Genomic DNA, 22322 nt, shown 5'->3' with positions numbered 1-22322 from the left:
TGTTGAAGGAAAAGAAATAGGCCTATTAAAATGAAAAGTCTGTCTAAAAATGTAATACAATTATGTGACATTGCTACATAGCATTCAACGATCGAACATTACATACAACGATTTGACATTTGATGACAGTTTTTATGATTTTGGTCAATAAGTAGCCTACAGCCGTTTAACACCTGTCGCTTGGTTCTCGAAACGGCGCGGTATGTAGCGGGAGATTTCTAATCAAAACAAAATGGAATTAAAATGATGGCTACAATGATCAACCAACAGGTAAGCGGTTTTTAATATGTGACCTTTGTTTAAACTAGGCAAGTCCAGTCAAGAACAAATTCTTATTTACAATGACGGCCAAACACGGACGACGCTTGACCAATGGTGTTCCGCCCTAGGGGACTCTCAATCACGGCCGGTTGTGATACAGCCTGGATTCGAACCAGGGTGTCTCTAACACTGAGACGCAGTGTCGTGTCTTTAGACCGCTACGCCTCTCGGGAATATGAATGGAGTTGTTGTAGACGAGGATGAGAAGCACAGCAAAATGGACTCAATTCCACTTGCTAAATTACCTACCTAGCTGGCTACTTACTGTAAGTAGGTAGCATCTTAACATACGGTAATGAAACAGGCAGGGAGCAGGTCTCGAACCCTCGACCTTCGAGCCCGAGGTCCGGCCCGCTATCGACTGTGCCGCAAAAGCATGCTCGTGCGGCAGTGTCGATTTCCGCGCTTATAAACTGTTCGAAATTGGATATGTAGACGGGCGAGTCGGTCAAGGATCGATTCAGACAAGGTGGTAAATTGTATGACAAGCTACAGTTTATTCAGAGTGAAGATATCTAGAACAGCGTAATTACGGCTCTCCCGCTGGTTCGTACGGAAACGCAGACGAAGAAGAGGCCGATACAATCAGTACACCACTTATATATAGAACAGAAAGTAGGTTGATTCTGGAAGATCGGATCTTTGTATTGGTTCAGCTGGGGTGTAGTCTGTAGTCTTCCGCCATTGGCTCAGTTGTCTGTCCGTCATCGTAGAATCCTCTTCGGGCATTCAACGTTCAGCTACAACGGAGATCATGTGTGTGTGCGCTGGTTTTGGCCATTAGTGTAATGCGGGAGCTATCCTGTAGGGGACCCCACAGGCTCAACTCTGAGTTGTAGCCCCCCCTTAACAATAGTTTGGTCACCTACATGAGAAATAGCATTTCTCTACAAAACCCAGGGTCGTTACACCACATTTGATGCAGTCAAGACACAACCAGATGGGATGCTGGGTAACTTATGGCAGCAGCCAGCTTGTCTCACTGGCGTGAGTCGGAATGGCTACTCTTGTTAACGCTAAATTCAAAAGGGCTTTAGTAGCGTAGGAAACATATGTTAACTTTGCCAAAACAACTGAAATAGACCATGAACAAAAGTGGGTAACACCAGCGTCATAGTGCGTTATGATACGGTCATAATCTGTTATATTGCCATAACACTGTCATGACACACAATTAGACCTGTTGTGACACATTACAATATTTTATGGCTGGTTATGACGCATAAGTGTCAAAACCAACCACACAGCTGGTCCCAGGCAGTTGTTGTATTTTGGTTTATATAGCATATATATCGCGTAAAAGTCCCTCTAGCGGTCTACTCTCGTCTGAGTTGTACCAGAGCGCGGAATAAGTGATGAATTAAAAACACTCAACACCGGTTGAATATGTCCGGTGTCACCAACGCTCGGAATAACACGGAAACAGCCTAACCGGATCTGCCAGGGCGAGTCAAATGGTCCCGAGTCAGGTGTTCTCTCATTATGTATCTGGATGTAGATAGTCAATGTTGGCCAGTTAGCTTGGGTGCTTTTGCCATCCGTTGTGAGGATCAACCTCCTGGGCCACAGCGACCACGGTGCGCTCTGAACGCAACGCGTTTACGAACGCCTACGGTTGCGCACTCCGAGCACACCGTGACTGTTAGTCTTTCCGTGTGATCAGGTAGTGTATTCATTCCGTCGATTCGGTTAAAACGTTTCTAGGTGATTACACTCTATATCAGGTAGGTGCAGGCAAGAGTGTGCAAAGGCGGTATTGAATGTCACGGGCTGTCCATGTGTCACTATCTGTCTTCTCAAATGTATCTCTCGACCTGTGTGCACCTACGTTGTAAACTTTCATTCATAGGCTAGTTTGTAGCAACCTCATGATGGGTACAGGGAACATTCTAGTATCATGTAGTAACCTAAACCTGTCACTGTTACATTGAACTGGGTGAATATGAATGACAGTAACCTAAACCTGTCACTGTTACATTGAACTGGGTGAATATGAATGACAGTAACCTGGGTGAATCATCCAGTATGCTGTAATAGAAATAAGGCTCATAAATAAATAAATGAATCGTCCTTCTTAATCGGACCTCCCGGTCGCGGCCGGTTACTACAGAGCCTGGGCGCGAACACAGGGACTCTGATGGCACAGCTGGCGCTGCAGTACAGAGCCCTTAACCACTGCGCCACCCGGGAGGCTTGAATCGTCCTTCTTAAACGACACGACCTCCACTGGTGCCAACACTATGTTTATGTTGTATAACAAGTTCTGAAATTGACCATATTAAATTATAATTGTAATTGCGCACACATTGTTGTCAGACTTGCACCTACCCCGATGTTGCTGATGGGATGAATGCAGAGGCAGATTTCAGGAGCAGGACAAGACACCCTCTATTGGACTGATGACTGATTGGACTGATGAGCTGTGAGAAAGTCCCCCCCCCTTTCTGATTTTCTCTATTTTTGTATATTGATACTGAATGTTGTCAGATCTTCAACCAAACAACCTGATATTAGACAACCTGACGTTGCAAATAACACAACAATTACATGTTTATTTCATGAACAAAGTTATGCAAAACCCAATTCCCCTGTGTGAAAAAGTTATTTCCCCCTTTACACTGAATCTCTGGTTCTCCTTTAGCTGCAACGACTCCAACCAAACACTTCCTGTAGTTGTTGACCAGTCTCTCATGTCTCTGTGGAGGAGTTTACTGTAGCAGCAATGACTCCAACCAACCACTTCCTGTAGTTGTGGACCAACCAAACACTTCCTGTAGTTGTGGACCAACCAAACACTTCCTGTAGTTGTGGACCAACCAAACACTTCCTGTAGTTGTGGACCAACCAAACACTTCCTGTAGTTGTTGACCAGTCTCTCACGTCGCTGTGGAGGAGTTTACTGTAGCAGCAATGACTCCAACCAAGCACTTCCTGTAGTTGTTGACCAACCAAACACTTCCTGTAGTTGTTGATCAGTCTCTCACGTCGCTGTGGAGGTGTTTACTGTAGCAGCAATGACTCCAACCAAACATTGTCTTGCTGCATGACCCAGCTGTGCTTCAGCTCACAGAGGGATAAATATCGGTTTGAAATTTTACAATGGTGTTTGTTCTTCACTGGTTGCGCCTTTTTTCTTGTGGCAACAGGTCACACGTCTTGCTGCTGTGATGTCACACTGTGATGTCACACTGTGGTATCTTACCTTCACTTTCATTCTTTGTGGGTCTGTGTAATCTGAGGGAAAATATGTGTCTCTAATATGGTCATACATTTGGCAGGTTAGGAAGTGCAGCTCAGTTTCCACCTCATTTTGTGGGCAGTGTTGCACATAGCCTGTCTTCTCTTGAGAGCCATGTCTGCCTACGGTGGCCTCTTTCAATAGCAAGGCAACGCTTTCCTTAAGTTTGGGACAGTCACAGTGGTCAGGTATTCTGCTACTGTGTGCTGTCTGTTTAGGGCCAAATAGCATTCTAGTTTGCTCTGTTTTTTTGTTAATTCTTTCCAATGTGTCAAGTAATTATCTTTTTGTTTTCTCATGATTTGGTTGGGTCTAATTGTGCTGCTGTCCTAGGGCTCTGTAGGGTGTGTTTGTGTTTGTGAACAGAGCCCCAGGACCAGCTTGCTTAGGGGCTCTTCTCCAGGTTCATCTCTCTGTAGGGTGTGTTTGTGTTTGTGAACAGAGCCCCAGGAGCAGCTTGCTTAGGGGCTCTTCTCCAGGTTCATCTCTCTGTAGGGTGTGTTTGTGTTTGTGAACAGAGCCCCAGGACCAGCTTGCTTAGGGGACTCTTCTCCAGGTTCATCTCTCTGTAGGGTGTGTTTGTGTTTGTGAACAGAGCCCCAGGACCAGCTTGCTTAGGGGCTCTTCTCCAGGTTCATCTCTCTGTAGGGTGTGTTTGTGTTTGTGAACAGAGCCCCAGGAGCAGTTTGCTTAGGGGCTCTTCTCCAGGTTCATCTCTCTGTAGGGTGTGTTTGTGTTTGTGAACAGAGCCCCAGGACCAGCTTGCTTAGGGGACTCTTCTCCAGGTTCATCTCTCTGTAGGTGATGGCTTTGTTGTGGAAGGTTTGGGAATCACTTCCTTTTAGGTTTGGGAATCACTTCCAGGTTCGTAGGTGAAGGCTTTGTCGAATTAGTTATAGCAGGTTGTAGAATTAAATTATATTCTATATTATAATATATATAATATATATATTTATTATTATAAATATTTTCTGGATTTGAATCATTAGCGGGAATTGTCCTAATTATGAGCTGCATTATTTGGTATTTTACCAAGAAGATGTTTTTGCAGAATTCTGCATACAGAGTCTCAATTTGGTGTTTGTCCCATTTTGTGAATCGTTGGTTGGTGAGCTGACCCCTGACCTCCACAACCATAAAGGGCAATGGGTTCTATAACTGATTCCAGTATTTTTAGCCAGATCCTAATTGGTCAAATGTTATGTTCTTGTTTTTTTTTTTTTTACCCAATTGGCAGTTCTCCCATCGCTGTAACTCGCATACGGACTGGGGAGAGACGAAGGTCGAGAGCGTCCTCCGAAACACGACCCTACCAAGGCACTTCTTTACACAATGCACATCCAACCCGGAAGCCAGACGTGTCGGAGGAAACTCTGTTACACCTGGCGACTGTGTCAGCGTGCATTGCACCCGGCCCGCCACAAGGAGTCGCTAGAGCGCGATGAACATCCCTGCCGGCCAACGCTGGGCCAATTGTGCGCCACCCCATGGGTCTCCCGGTCGCAGCCGGCTGCGACAGAGCCTGGACTCAAACCAGGATCTCTAGTGGCACAGCTAGCACTGTGATGCAGTACCTTAGACCACTGTGATGCAGTACCTTAGACCACTGTGATGCAGTACCTTAGACCACTGTGATGCAGTACCTTAGACCACTGTGATGCAGTACCTTAGACCACTGTGATGCAGTACCTTAGACCACTGTGATGCAGTACCTTAGACCACTGTGATGCAGTACCTTAGACCACTGTGATGCAGTACCTTAGACCACTGCGCCACTCGGTAGGCTGCAAATGTTCATTTTGATGGCGTAGAAGGTCCTTCTTGCATTGTCTCTCAGATCGTTCACAGCCTTGTGGAAGTTACCTGTGGCACTGATGTTTAGGCCGAGGTAAATTAACTGTCAGGGCCCAAATCTGCCAGAATCTGCACAGAAGATCTAGGTGCTGCTGTAGGCCCTCCTTGGTTAGGGACAGAAGCACCAGATCATCAGCAAACAGTAAACATTTGACTTCAGGTTCTAGTAGGGTGAGGCCGGGTGCTGCAGACTGTTCTAGAACCCTTGCCAAATTGAGTCAAAAGCTTTTTTTGAAATCAACAAAGCATGAGAAGACTTTGGTTTTGTTTTGTTTGTTTGTGAATTAGGGTGTGCCGGGGGAATACGTGGTCTGTCGTATGAGGTCAGTGATAAAGTAGTCTACAGTACTTCTGCCAAGAGATGAGCTATAGGTGTACCTACCGTAGGAGTCCCCTCGAAGACTACCATTGACTATGTACATACCCAGCGTGCGACAGAGCTGCAGGAGTTGTGACTGTTTTTGTTGGTCATAGTTGTACCTAGGGGGGCATATGGGGGAGGGAATACTGTCACCTCCAGGCAGGTGTTTGTCCCCCTGTGTGCTGAGGGTGTCAGGTTCTTGTCCAGTTCTGACATTTAGGTCACCATAGACTAGTTAGTACATGTTGAGATAATTTCCTTATTAATTTCTAGCCAGATGTAAAATGTTCCAGTTTTCACTAATTTAATAGAGTGAGTTAGGTCTGCTCTATATCAAATTAGCATAGCCCCTGAGTCCCTTCCCTGTTTCACACCTGGTAGTGTGGTGGATGGGACTACCTGCTCTCTGTAACCTAGAGGACAACCAGTGGGTCTGTCTCCTCTATACCACCCACCTGGTAGTGTGGTGGATCGGACTACCAGCTCTCTGTAACCTAGAGGACAACCAGTGGGTCTGTCTCCTCTATACCACCCACCTGGTAGTGTGGTGGATGGGACTACCTGCTCTCTGTAACCTAGAGGACAACCAGTGGGTCTGTCTCCTCTATACCACCCACCTGGTAGTGTGGTGGATCGGACTACCAGCTCTCTGTAACCTAGAGGACAACCAGTGGGTCTGTCTCCTCTATACCATGTTTCTTGTAGGATGACAATGTCTGTATTTTCCAATTTCTTTGATTTAAGTCTGGGTTCCTGCACTTTAGTAGAAAGTAGTGTAGAAACCTACCAAAGGCAGATGACCTCAGACCTTGTATATTCCAGGATGAGATAGTTCTCCCTCTCTCTGTCTCTCTCCAGATGCTTAGAGGTCGTGAGAGCGTCTTGCCTCCCTCTAGTGGCTGTCTTTGGGTGGTGCATGTGAAGAGGACCACTGACTAGTGGGAGGGGAGGAGCGATTTGTATTTGCCACATAGCCAGAACAATTTTCCGCGCAATGCGCACACAGTGAAAATACCAATATTAATCCGGTACATTTTTCATAACTTATTCGGGTACAACAACCATAGGCTGTCATTCAGACACCGAGGGAATAACAACGGTATCCGCTTCTTATCCTAGGAACCAGTATTTTTATAATGGATCATAATTAACTGGCATTTAGAAAATATGATTTTGTGCGTGACTATTCATCTGAATTGATTCCCAGGCCAACCCCCCTCTGCGTATAATAAATAAATAAATAAAGGCACGCAGAGTCACATGCGTATCGTGGTGCGTCGCTTTTGGACTCGAGGCACATTTATTAAAAATGATCGCGTCCAGAGTCGATACGAGAACACCGTAACCGTGCCACGGCAAAGGTTAGTATAGTCTATAGGCGACTGTCCTCTCTGGGCCTATTTGTCTAGGCTGAATAAACGTTCAAATGAGAAGGACCGATTCACGTATATACATGACTTCTCTACTAGACTATAGGCTATATGCAGCAGACAGAGAGTGAGTAAGGCGCGGGTTGATAGAAATAGGCTAAATGCCGGCTTTTACCGGGGTTGTTGATATCTCAACGGCCGGTTGCGCGCTGCCTTATATCCTGTTTCAGTTTCTTGACTGCTGACGTGACACCTGGAGAGGGCTCTCTCGTTCTTTCCGTGATTGACCGGAGAAAAAAGGCTCGAGGGCTGTGTAGTCAGGACGGACTGGGCTGCCCCGGTGGAAACGGCTTTCCTGTTGTGTTGTCAGAAGGCGGCCCGGTGTTGAGCGTTCCTGGGAGTGTGTATCCCGCGAAAGGAAGGTGGAAGGAAAGGCTCCGCAGAGAGAAAACTGCAGCCGGCTAAACCACGAACCGTCCAGGCAAAAACAGTCTCCGTCTGAACAGAGACTGAGACACTCACCGCCGAGAGAGAGAGAAGGAGAGCTGGACCAAAACGAAATAATTTTCGGACCTAATGAATATCTAGCCTTTTCTCCTGCTAAAGCCCTAAGTTTGTTACCAGCTCTAGTCCTTTGCTGCTAGCCTTCTACCCAGCGAACCATGGCCCAGGTCGGGAACGGATCTGGGAATAACGCCGACGATGAGGTGAGAAAGAGGACATGGGTTATGATGATGATGTATCTTAAACTATGGCTGTGTTCTCGCCTGCATTTGTCTTGGTTTAGATACGGTCAAATTGCTCAATACGGAAGTAGGCTACAAGGTTATTTCTGTTGTTGAAGAAATTTCTGTTGTGTAGCCTACTATTATTATTCCTAATCATACATTTCATTTGTAAAGCGCATTTCTCACACCCAATGCGTTTTTATAAGGACATAATTGGACACGGGCTATCCTATTACACTATGTTACATAGTTACCTCGCGGAAGATTAGGTTATGTGACCATAACGGTTGCTGTGGATATGTCCTGTTAGTAAATGAGCTCGTTAGAAAAGACTAGAAAAGTCTATTGTGCAAGAGTTACAATTAAGGTACACTCTTCATTATCACAATAGCCTACTGTTTCTTACAGACAGACATTCTCCTCCTTATCGTTCTGTGTGTCTGTCTTGGGCCTACTAGGCAAGTTAGATAAGAACAAATTCTTATTTACAAATGACGGACGACGATGCTTAGCCAATTGTGCGACGCCCTATGGGACTCCCAATCACGGCCGGTTGTGATACAGCCTGGATTCGAACCAGGGTGTTTTCACTCGGGAGCCCCAATAAAACAGCCTACATAATTGCATGTATTAAATGAATGTTTGTTGTGCAGCCAGACAGTAGCGTAAAAACTGCATTTAGCTTAGATATCCCGGTAGACCCTTTGTGACGTGGCTCACGTTTTTCAGCAGACAGAGAGACAGCTGGATTGAGACTAAATGCCCCCCGAGCCGCAACAAAGCGGGTTATTTCGGGAAGTTCCAGACAGTTCGGAAGTCACTTGGCTCAATAAGTTAAGTTCTGAACTCGCTACATTGCATTTTAATGTTTTCAATTTATTTAACCTTTTATTTAACTAGGGAGATGTGCAACACTGTTACACATACATAATGACATTGGAAATGTCTTTATTCTTTTTCAACTTTTGTGAGTGATGTTTACTGTTAATGTATTGTTTATTTCACTTTTGTTTATTGTTTATTTCACTTGCTTTGGCAATGTTAACATATGTTTCCCATAGCAATAAAGCCTGAACTTGACAGAGAGACAAACACTTGTGATGTTTCCAGTTAATGTCTGATTGTTTTGGTCTTTGTTGTTGGGTTTCTTCACTTGGCCGTGTAAACCTGTTCCCATGACAATAAAGCCCTTTGACATTCTCATTGGTTCACCTAAGACCCATCCAGTCCCCCCTGTCCAGCTCCCCACTCACACCCATCCAGTCCCCCCTGTCCAGCTCCCCACTCACACCCATCCAGTCCCCCCTGTCCAGCTCCCCACTCACACCCATCCAGTCCCCAACCCCTGTCCAGATCCCCACTCACACCCATCCAGTCCCCAACCCCTGTCTAGCTCCCCACTCACACCCATCCAGTCCCCAACCCCTGTCCAGCTCCCCACTCACACCCATCCAGTCCCCAACCCCTGTCCAGCTCCCCACTCACACCCATCCAGTCCCCAACCCCTGTCCAGCTCCGAACTCACACCCATCCAGTCCCCAACCCCTGTCCAGATCCGAACTCACACCCATCCAGTCCCCCCTGTCCAGCTCCCCACTCACACCCATCCAGTCCCCCCCTGTCCAGCTCCCCACTCACACCCATCCAGTCCCCAACCCCTGTCCAGCTCTGAGAGGATGCTAATAATAGCATGATAGTCACTTACATAAAATCGTGACAACAGCCCACACACAGAGAGAGAGAGCACTCCGTCCCCCCCCATCCCCCAAGGCAATGTTTTACTGTCTAGATCAGATCGATGGTTTCTACACAACGACATCACCCAGGCCTGTTAAACAGACAGCTTTTAACAGTGGGGATCTAGGGTTAATGGTATGACTGAGGATCAGGATAACTAGATTACAACAGCTGAGCCCACCGCAGGTTAAATAAAACAATTATAATACACATTTAAAAAATAAATTAGAATAATATTGTTGCTGTCCAATACACAATATCCTCTATTTCTCTCTCCTCTCAAGGTTGACGTCTACATATCAGTCAGTTCATTAACAGATGATGATGTCTCACAAGGACATTCTCTCAGCATTACACACACACACACACAAACACACTGTACTTTGTACACACACACACACACACACACACACACACACACACACACACACACACACACACACACACACACACACACACACACACACACACACACACACACACACACACATCAGCTGATTTGTTCCACCACAGGTAATGGGACACTACTAACTAATTGATGAGGCCTGACGCTGGAGTCTAGTGGTGTGTGTGTGTGTGTGTGTGTATAAAGTACAGTGTGTTTGTGTTTCCAGTCCCCATTCGAATGGAGTCTGTCACTATCACTTTATGTCCAGCAATGAGTGTGTTGATAGCGTACTGACTACTGACTACTGATGATTAACTACTGACTACTGATGATTTACAATGACGGTTTAGGAATAGTGGGGTTAACTGCCTTGTTCAATCCAGTAGATATGGGAGTTTATCAAAATCGGTTTTGTTTTCGAATTCTTTGTGGATCTGTGTAATCTGAGGGAAATATGTCTCTAATATGGTCATACATTGGGCAGGAGGTTAGGAAGTGCAGCTCAGTTTCCACCTCATTTTGTGGGCAGTGAGCACATAGCCTGTCTTATCTTGAGAGCCATGTCTGCCTACGGCGGCCTTTCTCAATAGCAAGGCTATGCTCACTGAGTCTGTACATAGTCAAAGCTTTCCTTAAGTTTGGGTCAGTCTCAGTGGTCAGGTATTCTGCCACTGTGTACTCTCTCCACAGGCCATTTTTGGGTTGGAGGGTTTTTATTTTGTCCTGTAGCTCATTCAATGTAATTGGATAATCCAGTGGGTTCTGGTCTTTAATAGTTGATTCTAAGATCTGTGTTTGATCATGTATATGTTTTGCTGTTTGTTCTTTGTTATAGAGATAAAGATATTGGAGAAGTGGTTTATCCAGACATCTCTGTTTTGGATAGATAACTCTTCATGCTGTTGTTTGTTTAGTGTGTTCAAATTTTCCCAGAAGTGGTTCGATTCTATGGATTCTTCAGTTGCATTGAGCTGATTTCTGACGTGCTGTGGGGGGGGGGGTTGGCCCTCTATGGTCTGGGTGGGGGTCCTCTATGGGCCTCTATGGTCTGGGTGGGTGGGCCTCTATGGTCTGGGTGGGTGGTCCTCTATGGTCTGGGTGGGGTGGTCCTCTATGGTCTGGGTGGGGGGTCCTCTATGGTCTGGGTGGGGGGGTTCCTCTATGGTCTGGGTGGGGGGGTTCCTCTATGGTCTGGGTGGGGTGGTCCTCTATGGTCCTCTATGGTCTGGGTGGGGGGGTCCTCTATGGTCTGGGTGGGGTGGTCCTCTCTAGTCTGGGTGGGGTGGTCCTCTATGGTCTGGGTGGGGTCCTCTATGGGCCTCTATGGTCTGGGTGGGGATCCTCCATGGTCCTCTATGGTCCTCTATGGTCTGGGTGGGGGGTCCTCTATGGTCTGAGTGGGGTGGTCCTCTATGGTCTGGGTGGGGTTCCTCTATCTTCTGAGTGGGGTCCTCTATGGTCTGGGTGGGGTCCTCTATGGTCTGGGGGGTCCTCTATAGTCTGGGGGGGGTGGTCCTCTATGGTCTGGGTGGGGGTACCTCTATGGTCTGGGTGGGGTGGTCCTCTATGGTCTGAGTGGGGGGGTCCTCTATGGTCTGGGTGGGGTGGTCCTCTATGGTCTGGGTGGGGGGGTCCTCTATGGGCCTCTATGGTCTGGGTGGGGTGGGCCTCTATGGTCTGGGTGGGGTGGCCCTCTATGGCCCTCTATGGTCTGAGTGGGGGGGTCCTCTATGGTCTGGGTGGGGGGGTCCTCTATGGTCTGGGTGGGGGGGTCCTCTATGGTCTGGGTGGGGGGGTCCTCTATGGTCTGGGTGGGGGGTCCTCTATGGTCTGGGTGGGGGGGTCCTCTATGGTCTGGGTGGGGGTACCTCTATTTATTTTTTTATTTTTTATTTTACCTTTATTTAACCAGGTAGGCACGTTGAGAACTTGTTCTCATTTACAATTGCGACCTGGCCAAGATAAAGCAAAGCAGTTCGACAGATAAAACGACACAGAGTTACACATGGAGTAAAAACAAACATACAGTCAATAATGCAGTATAAACAAGTCTATATACAATGTGAGCAAATGAGGTGAGAAGGGAGGTAGAGGCAAAAAAGGCCATGATGGCAAAGTAAATACAATATAGCAAGTAAAATACTGGAATGGTAGTTTTGCAATGGAAGAATGTGCAAAGTAGAAATAAAAAATAATGGGGTGCAAAGGAGCAAAATAAATAAATTTATTAAAATTAAATACAGTTGGGAAAGAGGTAGTTGTTTGGGCTAAATTATAGGTGGGCTATGTACAGGTGCAGTAATCTGTGAGCTGCTCTGACAGTTGGTGCTTAAAGCTAGTGAGGGAGATAAGTGTTTCCAGTTTCAGAGATTTTTGTAGTTCGTTCCAGTCATTGGCAGCAGAGAACTGGAAGGAGAGGCGGCCAAAGAAAGAATTGGTTTTGGGGGTGACTAGAGAGATATACCTGCTGGAGCGTGTGCTACAGGTGGGAGATGCTATGGTGACCAGCGAGCTGAGATAAGGGGGGACTTTACCTAGCAGGGTCTTGTAGATGACATGGAGCCAGTGGGTTTGGCGACGAGTATGAAGCGAGGGCCAGCCAACGAGAGCGTACAGGTCGCAATGGTGGGTAGTATATGGGGCTTTGGTGATAAAACGGATTGCACTGTGATAGACTGCATCCAATTTGTTGAGTAGGGTATTGGAGGCTATTTTGTAAATGACATCGCCAAAGTCGAGGATTGGTAGGATGGTCAGTTTTACAAGGGTATGTTTGGCAGCATGAGTGAAGGATGCTTTGTTGCGAAATAGGAAGCCAATTCTAGATTTAACTTTGGATTGGAGATTTGATTTGATATTTGATATGGGTCTGGAAGGAGAGTTTACAGTCTAACCAGACACCTAAGTATTTGTAGTTGTCCACGTATTCTAAGTCCGAGCCGTCCAGAGTAGTGATGTTGGACAGGCGGGTAGGTGCAGGTAGCGATCGGTTGAAGAGCATGCATTTAGTTTTACTTGTATTTAAGAGCAATTGGAGGCCACGGAAGGAGAGTTGTATGGCATTGAAGCTTGCCTGGAGGGTTGTTAACACAGTGTCCAAAGAAGGGCCGGAAGTATACAGAATGGTGTCGTCTGCGTAGAGGTGGATCAGGGACTCACCAGCAGCAAGAGCGACCTCATTGATGTATACAGAGAAGAGAGTCGGTCCAAGAATTGAACCCTGTGGCACCCCCATAGAGACTGCCAGAGGTCCGGACAGCAGACCCTCCGATTTGACACACTGAACTCTATCAGAGAATCTATGGTCTATGGTCTATGCTCTATGGTCTGGGGGGGTGGTCCTCTATGGTCTGGGTGGGGGTACCTCTATGGTCTGGGTGGGGTGGTCCTCTATCGTCCTCTATGGTCTGAGTGGGGGGGTCCTCTATGGTCTGGGTGGGGTGGTCCTCTATGGTCTGGGTGGGGTGGTCCTCTATGGTCTGGGTGGGGTGGTCCTCTATGGTCTGGGTGGGGGTCCTCTATGGTCTGGGTGGGGGGTCCTCTATGGTCTGGGTGGGGTCCTCTATGGTCTGGGTGGGGTGGTCCTCTATGGTCTGGGTGGGGTGGTCCTCTATGGTCTGGGTGGGGTCCTCTATGGTCTGGGTGGGGGTTCCTCTATGGTCTGGGTGGGGGTCCTCTATGGTCTGGGTGGGGGCCCTCTATGGTCTGGGTGGGGGTCCTCTTGGCCTCTATGGTCTGGGTGGGGTCCTCTGGTCTGGGTGGGGGGGGCCTCTATGGTCTGGGTGGGTGGTCCTCTATGGTCTGAGTGGGGTGGTCCTCTATGGTCTGGGTGGGGTGGTCCTCTATGGTCTGGGTGGGTGGTCCTCTATGGGCCTCTATGGTCTGGGTGGGTTGGCCCTCTATGGTCTGGGTGGGCCTCTATGGTCTGGGTGGGGGTCCTCTATGGTCTGGGTGGGGTGGTCCTCTATGGTCTGGGTGGGGTGGTCCTCTATGGTCTGAGTGGGGTGGTCCTCTATGGTCTGGGTGGGGTGGACCTCTATGGTCTGGGTGGGTTGGCCCTCTATGGTCTGGGTGGGCCTCTATGGTCTGGGTGGGGGTCCTCTATGGTCTGGGTGGGGTGGTCCTCTATGGGCCTCTATGGTCTGGGTGGGGTGGTCCTCTATGGTCTGGGTGGGGGTCCTCTATGGGCCTCTATGGTCTGGGTGGGGTGGTCCTCTATGGTCTGGGTGGGGGGTCCTCTATGGTCTGGGTGGGGGGTCCTCTATGGTCTGGGTGGGGGGGTCCTCTATGGTCTGGGTGGGGGGTCCTCTATGGTCTGGGTGGGGGGCCCTCTATGGTCTGGGTGGGGGGGTCCTCTATGGTCTGGGTGGGGGGGTCCTCTATGGTCTGGGTGGGGGTCCTCTATGGTCTGGGTGGGGGGCCCTCTATGGTCTGGGTGGGGTGGTCCTCTATGGGCCTCTATGGTCTGGGTGGGGGTACCTCTATGGTCTGGGTGGGTCCTCTATGGGCCTCTATGGTCTGGGTGGGGGTACCTCTATGGTCTGGGTGGGGTGGTTCCTCTATGGTCTGGGTGGGGGTAGCTCTATGGTCTGGGTGGGTGGGCCTCTGGTCTGGGTGGGGTCCTCAATGGTCTGGGTGGGTGGTCCTCTATGGTCTGGGTGGGGTGGTCCTCTATGGTCTGGGTGGGGGTACCTCTATGGTCTGGGTGGGTGGTCCTCTATGGTCTGGGTGGGGGTACCTCTATGGTCTGGGTGGGTGGTCCTCTATGGTCTGGGTGGGGTGGTCCTCTATGGTCTGGGTGGGGTCCTCAATGGTCTGGGTGGGGCGTTCTCTATGGTCTGGGTAGGGTGGTCCTCTATGGTCTGGGTGGGGGTACCTCTATGGTCTGGGTGGGGGTACCTCTATGGTCTGGGTGGGGTGGTCCTCTATGGTCTGGGTGGGGTCCTCAATGGTCTGGGTGGGGGGTTCTCTATGGTCTGGGTGGGGGGTTCTCTATGGTCCTCTATGGTCTGAGTGGGGAGGTCCTCTATGGTCTGAGTGGGGGGTTCTCTATGGGCCTCTATGGTCTGGGTGGGGGTCCTCTATGGTCTGGGTGGGGGGGGATCCTCCATGGTCCTCTATGGTCCTCTCTAGTCTGGGTGGGGTGGTCCTCTCTAGTCTGGGTGGGGGTCCTCTATGGTCCTCTATGGTCTGGGTGGGGGTTCCTCTATGGTCTGGGTGGGGTCCTCTATGGTCTGGGGGGTCCTCTATGGTCTGGGGGGGTCCTCTATAGTCTGGGGGGGTGGTCCTCTATGGTCTGGGTGGTGGGGTCCTCTATGGCCCTCTATGGTCTGGGTGTGGTCCTCTATGGGCCTCTATGGTCTGGGTGGGGTGGTCCTCTATGGTCCTCTATGGTCTGGGTGGGGTCCTCTATGGTCTGGGTGGGGTCCTCTATTGGCCTCTATGGTCTGGGTGGGTCCTCTATGGTCTGGGTGGGGGGGGGCTCTATGGTCTGGGTGGGTGGTCCTCTATGGTCTGGGTGGGGGGGGCCTCTATGGTCTGGGTGGGGGGGTCCTCTATGGTCTGGGTGGGGGGGTCCTCTATGGTCTGGGTGGGGTGGTCCTCTATGGTCTGGGTGGGGTGGTCCTCTATGGTCTGGGTGGGGGTCCTCTATGGTCCTCTATGGTCTGGGTGGGGTGGTCCTCTATGGTCTGGGTGAGGGTCCTCTATGGTCTGGGTGGGGTGGTCCTCTATGGTCCTCTATGGTCTGGGTGGGTGGTCCTCTATGGTCTGGGTGGGGTCCTCTATGGGCCTCTATGGTCTGAGTGGGGGTTCCTCTATGGTCTGGGTGGGGTGGTCCTCTATGGTCTGAGTGGGGTCCTCTATGGTCTGAGTGGGGGGTCTCTATGGCCCTCTATGGTCTGGGTGGGGTCCTCTATGGTCCTCTATGGTCTGGGTGGGGTGGCCCTCTATGGTCTGGGTGGGGGGTCCTCTATGGTCTGGGTGGGGTGGTCCTCTATGGTCTGGGTGGGGTGGTCCTCTATGGTCTGGGTGGGGGGGGATCCTCTATGGTCCTCTCTAGTCTGGGTGGGGTGGCCCTCTATGGTCTGGGTGGGGTGGTCCTCTATGGTCTGGGTGGGGTGGTCCTCTAGTCTGGGTGGGGTGGTCCTCTATGGCCCTCTATGGTCTGGGTGGGGGGTCCTCTATGGTCTGGGTGGGGGTCCTCTATGGTCTGGGTGGGGTGGTCCTCTATGGTCTGGGTGGGGGTCCTCTATGGTCTGAAGGGGGTGGGCCTCTATGGTCTGAGTGGGGTGGTCCTCTATGGTCTGAGTGGGGTGGTCCTCTATGGTCTGAGTGGGGTGGTCCTCTATGGTCTGAGTGGGGTGGGCCTCTATGGTCTGAGTGGGGTGGGCCTCTATGGTCTGGGTGGGGTGGTCCTCTATGGTCTGGGTGGGTGGTCCTCTATGGTCTTGGTGGGGGGGGGATCCTCCATGGTCCTCTATGGTCTGGGTGGGGTGGTCCTCTATGGTCTGGGTGGGGGTCCTCTATGGTCTGGGTGGGGTGGTCCTCTATGGTCCTCTATGGTCTGGGTGGGGTGGTCCTCTATGGTCTGGGTGGGGGGTCCTCTATGGTCTGGGTGGGTGGTCCTCTATGGTCTTGGTGGGGGGGGGGGATCCTCCATGGTCCTCTATGGTCCTCTATGGTCTGGGTGGGGTCCTCTATGGTCTTGGTGGGGGGGGGGGTCCTCCATGGTCCTCTATGGTCCTCTCTAGTCTGGGTGGGGTGGTCCTCTATGGTCTGGGTGGGGTGGTCCTCTAGTCTGGGTGGGGTGGTCCTCTATGGTCCTCTATGGTCTGGGTGGGGTGGTCCTCTATGGTCTGAGTGGGGCCCTCTATGTGTAGGGGTGGGGGGGGGTCTCGCTGGTCTGAGCAGGGTGTCTATTGCTCTGTTTCTCCTGTGTGAGGTGCTGGGGCTGCTGTTGAGGGTGACGTCCTTCAGGGTCCTGGCAGGGTTGTGATTGCTGCCTTGTATAGGTGGACCTGGTCATAGAGGCTGTTCAAGTCCAGGGTGGAGTGGTGGGCACGGCTGCCTTGTAGAGGTGGACCTGGTCATAGAGGCTGTTCTAGTCCAGGGTGGAGTGGTGGGCACGGCTGCCTTGTAGAGGTGGACCTGGTCATAGAGGCTGTTCTAGTCCAGGGTGGAGTGGTGGGCCAGGAAAACATTTGGTTTTGAGGCACAGTCACAGGAAATCCCTGCATTTACCTGCTGTATGGTAGCAGGGTGAACGTTTTTTCATGGTAGTAAGGTGGAGATAACCAATTGTGCGTTGGGGAAAGTAGAAGAAGCCTTTTCAATCACTCCCTTCAGTGCTGTGGCCACCCTTTCCTGCTGTGTTCTCAGGTTCTTTGTGCCTGTGTGTATTATCATGTGGCTGGGTGAACCTAGTTCGTTCTCAGACAGAAGGTCTAGGGCGCGCTGGGTGTTTGGACACCAGAGTTTAGACACACTGTGTTTGGGGAAAAAGGTTTTTCTCTTGTATATATTTCCCATTTGAGTCCATAAGGAGAACAATCTTTATCTTGTGTATGTCCTCAGTGGGTGTGGGGGGGTTGTCAGGAGGGCTGACAGGGGGGGTTGTCAGGAGGGCTATCAGGGGGGGTTGTCAGGAGGGCTGACAGGGGGGGGTTGTCAGGAGGGCTATCAGGGTGGCTGACAGGGGGGGTTGTCAGGAGGGCTATCAGGGTGGCTGACAGGGGGGTTGTCAGGAGGGCTATCAGGGGGGGTTGTCAGGAGGGCTGACAGGGGGGGTTGTCAGGAGGGCTATCAGGGTGGCTGACAGGGGGGGTTGTCAGGAGGGCTATCAGGGTGGCTGACAGGGGGGGTTGTCAGGAGGGCTATCAGGGTGGCTGACAGGGGGGGTTGTCAGGAGGGCTATCAGGGTGGCTGACAGGGGGGGTTGTCAGGAGGGCTATCAGGGTGGCTGACAGGGGGGGTTGTCAGGAGGGCTATCAGGGTGGCTGACAGGGGGGGTTGTCAGGAGGGCTATCAGGGTGGCTGACAGGGGGGGGTTGTCAGGAGGGCTATCAGGGTGGCTGACAGGGGGGTTGTCAGGAGGGCTATCAGGGTGGCTGACAGGGGGGGTTGTCAGGAGGGCTATCAGGGTGGCTGACAGGGGGGGTTGTCAGGAGGGCTATCAGGGTGGCTGACAGGGGGGGTTGTCAGGAGGGCTATCAGGGTGGCTGACAGGGGGGTTGTCAGGAGGGCTATCAGGGTGGCTGACAGGGGGGGTTGTCAGGAGGGCTATCAGGGTGGCTGACAGGGGGGGTTGTCAGGAGGCTATCAGGGTGGCTGACAGGGGGGGGTTGTCAGGAGGGACTATCAGGGTGGCTGACAGGGGGGGTTGTCAGGAGGGCTATCAGGGTGGCTGACAGGGGGGTTGTCAGGAGGGCTATCAGGGTGGCTGACAGGGGGGGTTGTCAGGAGGGCTATCAGGGTGGCTGACAGGGGGGGTTGTCAGGAGGGCTATCAGGGTGGCTGACAGGGGGGGTTGTCAGGAGGGCTATCAGGGTGGCTGACAGGGGGGGTTGTCAGGAGGGCTGACAGGGGGGGTTGTCAGGAGGGCTGACAGGGGGGGTTGTCAGGAGGGCTGACAGGGGGGGTTGTCAGGGTGGCTGACAGGGGGGGTTGTCAGGAGGGCTGACAGGGGGGTTGTCAGGAGGGCTGACAGGGGGGGTTGTCAGGAGGGCTGACAGGGGGGGTTGTCAGGAGGGCTGACAGGGTGGCTGACAGGGGGGGTTGTCAGGAGGGCTGACAGGGTGGCTGACAGGGGGGGTTGTCAGGAGGGCTATCAGGGTGGCTGACAGGGGGGGTTGTCAGGAGGGCTATCAGGGTGGCTGACAGGGGGGGTTGTCAGGAGGGCTATCAGGGTGGCTGACAGGGGGGGTTGTCAGGAGGGCTATCAGGGTGGCTGACAGGGGGGGTTGTCAGGAGGGCTATCAGGGTGGCTGACAGGGGGGGTTGTCAGGAGGGCTATCAGGGTGGCTGACAGGGGGGGTTGTCAGGAGGGCTATCAGGGTGGCTGACAGGGGGGGTTGTCAGGAGGGCTATCAGGGTGGCTGACAGGGGGGGTTGTCAGGAGGGCTATCAGGGTGGCTGACAGGGGGGGTTGTCAGGAGGGCTATCAGGGTGGCTGACAGGGGGGGTTGTCAGGAGGGCTATCAGGGTGGCTGACGGGGGTTGTCAGGAGGGCTATCAGGGTGGCTGACGGGGGGTTAGATCCCCTTGGTGTTTGGGGTTTTTAATTTGTCTGTTCTGCTCTGGTGTCGACTCTATGGTCTGGGTCTGGGTTGGACTGTTCTGCTGTGATGTCGACACTATGGTCGGGGTCTGGGTTGGACTGTTCTGCTGTGATGTCGACACTATGGTCGGGGTCTGGATTGGACTGTTCTGCTGTGGTGTCGACACTATGGTCGGGGTTTGGGTTGGACTGTTCTGTTGTGGTGTCGACACTATGGTAGGGGTCTGGGTTGGACTGTTCTGCTGTGATGTCGACACTATGGTCGGGGTCTGGATTGGACTGTTCTGCTGTGGTGTCGACACTATGGTCGGGGTTTGGGTTGGACTGTTCTGTTGTGGTGTCGACACTATTGTCGGGGTCTGGGTTGGACTGTTCTGCTGTGGTGTCGACACTATGGTCGGGGTCTGGATTGGACTGTTCTGCTGTGGTGTCGACACTATTGTCAGGGTATGGGTTGGACTGTTCTGCTGTGGTGTCGACACTATGGTCGGGGTCTGGGTTGGACTGTTCTGCTGTGGTGTCGGGAGGTGAGGTGGGCTGTTCTGCTGGCTTCTCTGCGGAGGTGGCCAGCTCTCTAATGGGTTGTTCTGTCACACGCCATCCCCCTCAACCTCTCCTCCAGCAGTCTGATCCTCTCCTCTAGTGCTCTGTTCTTCTCCTGATCCTGCTCTTTCTCCTGTTGAAGTTGTCTCACCACTGTCCAGAGTGCAGATATGTCTCTGTCCACCTCCAGCACTCCGGGTCTGGTTAAGGGGGTGCTGTTTTACTGGACTGTTGTCTGGGTCTGTCCTGACTGAAGTGTAATCACCTGCTGTTCCAGCTCTACCTGCCTTACTTCCAGCGGGGTGAATTTATCCTTCATTTCAGTGAGCGAGTAGTACTCTCTGCTGCGAGGTTGACTTTACGTTTGGAGTTGCTCGTCTTTTGGGGTTGTTTCATGAAGAAGTCTGACTCGCTCGGGATGTGGGAGTCTTCACCAAGAGAGAGCTTCTCCTGCTGCGCTCCCACTTTGATTAGGTGAAAATCCAGCTGAAACTGTTTGTCGTTTCCCTGTACCATTACTGTTCCAGACTTGTACAGGTTGACATTGGCTGACTCAGAGTCCTCGTTGTCTAACATCCTGAGTTTCCACCCCTCGTTAACAACCCCTCTCTTAACAATGGGGTAGTGTGCTAATATAGCACTGTGCCAGGGGATGGTTTGTGTGGAAGATGAGGTTACTGATGTTCCCATTTAAATAAAATAATAGTCAGCAAAAAGTATCTCTTGATTTTCCATAAGCAGTCTTCTTTTTGTACTATTTTCGTGCCTTCTCATTTTTTACATCCATTTATTGTAATGACCTCTGAACAATGGGAGGTCACTGTTCCAGCTGGCACTATACTGTCTGCTATCACTGCTCCAGCTGGCACTGTACTGTCTGCTATCACTGCTCCAGCTGGCAACACACTGTCTGCTATCACTGCTCCAGCTGGCACCGTACTGTCTATCACTGCTCCAGCTGGCAACACACTGTCTGCTATCACTGCTCCAGCTGGCAACACACTGTCTGCTATCACTGCTCCAGCTGGCACCCTACTGTCTGCTATCACTGCTCCAGCTGGCACCATACTGTCTGCTATCACTGCTCCAGCTGGCACCGTACTGTCTGCTATCACTGCTCCAGCTGGCACCATACTGTCTGCTACACTGCTCCAGCTGGCACTATACTGCCTGGTATCACTGCTCCAGCTGGCACCCTACTGTCTGCTATCACTGCTCCAGCTGGCACCACACTGTCTGCTATCACTGCTCCAGCTGGCAACACACTGTCTGCTATCACTGCTCCAGCTGGCAACACACTGTCTGCTATCACTGCTCCAGCTGGCACCATACTGTCTGCTATCACTGTTCCAGCTGGCACCGTACTGTCTGCTATCACTGCTCCAGCTGGCACCCTACTGTCTGCTGTCACTGTTCCAGCTGGCACCGTACTGTCTGCTATCACTGCTCCAGCTGGCACCGTACTGTCTGCTATCACTGCTCCAGCTGGCACCGTACTGTCTGCTATCACTGTTCCAGCTGGCACCGTACTGTCTGCTATCACTGCTCCAGCTGGCACCCTACTGTCTGCTGTCACTGTTCCAGCTGGCACCGTACTGTCTGCTATCACTGCTCCAGCTGGCACCCTACTGTCTGCTGTCACTGTTCCAGCTGGCACCGTACTGTCTGCTATCACTGCTCCAGCTGGCACCGTACAGTCTGCTATCACTTCTCCAGCTGGCACCGTACTGTCTGCTATCACTGCTCCAGCTGGCACCGTACAGTCTGCTATCACTTCTCCAGCTGGCACCGTACTGTCTGCTATCACTGCTCCAGCTGGCAACACACTGTCTGCTATCACTGCTCCAGCTGGCACCGTACTGTCTGCTATCACTGCTCCAGCTGGCACCGTACAGTCTGCTATCACTTCTCCAGCTGGCACCGTACTGTCTGCTATCACTGTTCCAGCTGGCACCATACTGTCTGTGTTTCTGTGGGTGTAATGTAACTTGTCTGTTTTTGTGTTTTGCAGGATTGTTTTGAAGATGCCTACGACCGGATACCCGTGTAAGTATTTTAGAGGGCTTGAGGTTCCCCACACACCACTGTTCATTTAGTCACCAACCTATTGTTCCTGACGAAAACTAATGGCGTTAACGAGACGCCCTGAAAAACACGAATGGCGTTAACGAGACGCTTGAGCTGAGCCGGTTCCCGGGTGCTCCCTTCAGTCACTCGTCTCCGTTTTGAACTGACACTTCAGTTTTAACTCAATTAGAAACGATATCTTGGATAATCTGTTGTGTGTTACTGTCGTATCGTTGTTAATTGTCATCCTTGATGATGTAGAGCACATCACTAAGGGGCAAGACATTCAAAACAACCTTTTATTGTCTTCAAAAGTGCAACAGCAAACATACACTGTGTGTGTACAAAACATTAAGAACAGCTGCTCTTTCAATGACACAGACTGACCAGGTGAATCCAGGTGAAAGCTATGATCCCTTATTGATGTCACCTGTTAAA

At 51.2% G+C, this 22322-nt stretch overlaps 1 protein-coding gene across 2 annotated transcripts in view; it reads left to right on the top strand.

Annotated features, from left to right (window-relative positions):
* The first annotated feature begins 6785 nt into the window (after positions 1–6785).
* The window catches only part of ttc39b (tetratricopeptide repeat domain 39B), a 57801-nt gene continuing 42264 nt past the window's right edge, over positions 6786–22322 (top strand). The window contains exons 1-2 of one of the 2 annotated variants that reach the window (XM_031791591.1): positions 6786–7851; positions 21829–21863. The gene's annotated coding sequence lies outside the window, so the exon portion shown is untranslated. The remainder of the gene's footprint in view (positions 7852–21828; positions 21864–22322) is intronic. The other variant, XM_031791590.1, reaches the window with a different exon arrangement.

The sequence above is a fragment of the Oncorhynchus kisutch genome, linkage group LG16, assembly GCF_002021735.2.
Source record: "Oncorhynchus kisutch isolate 150728-3 linkage group LG16, Okis_V2, whole genome shotgun sequence".
NCBI lineage: Eukaryota > Metazoa > Chordata > Actinopteri > Salmoniformes > Salmonidae > Oncorhynchus > Oncorhynchus kisutch.
The sequence above is the reverse complement of the archived record's forward strand: the minus strand, read 5'-3'. Positions and strand labels throughout refer to the sequence as shown.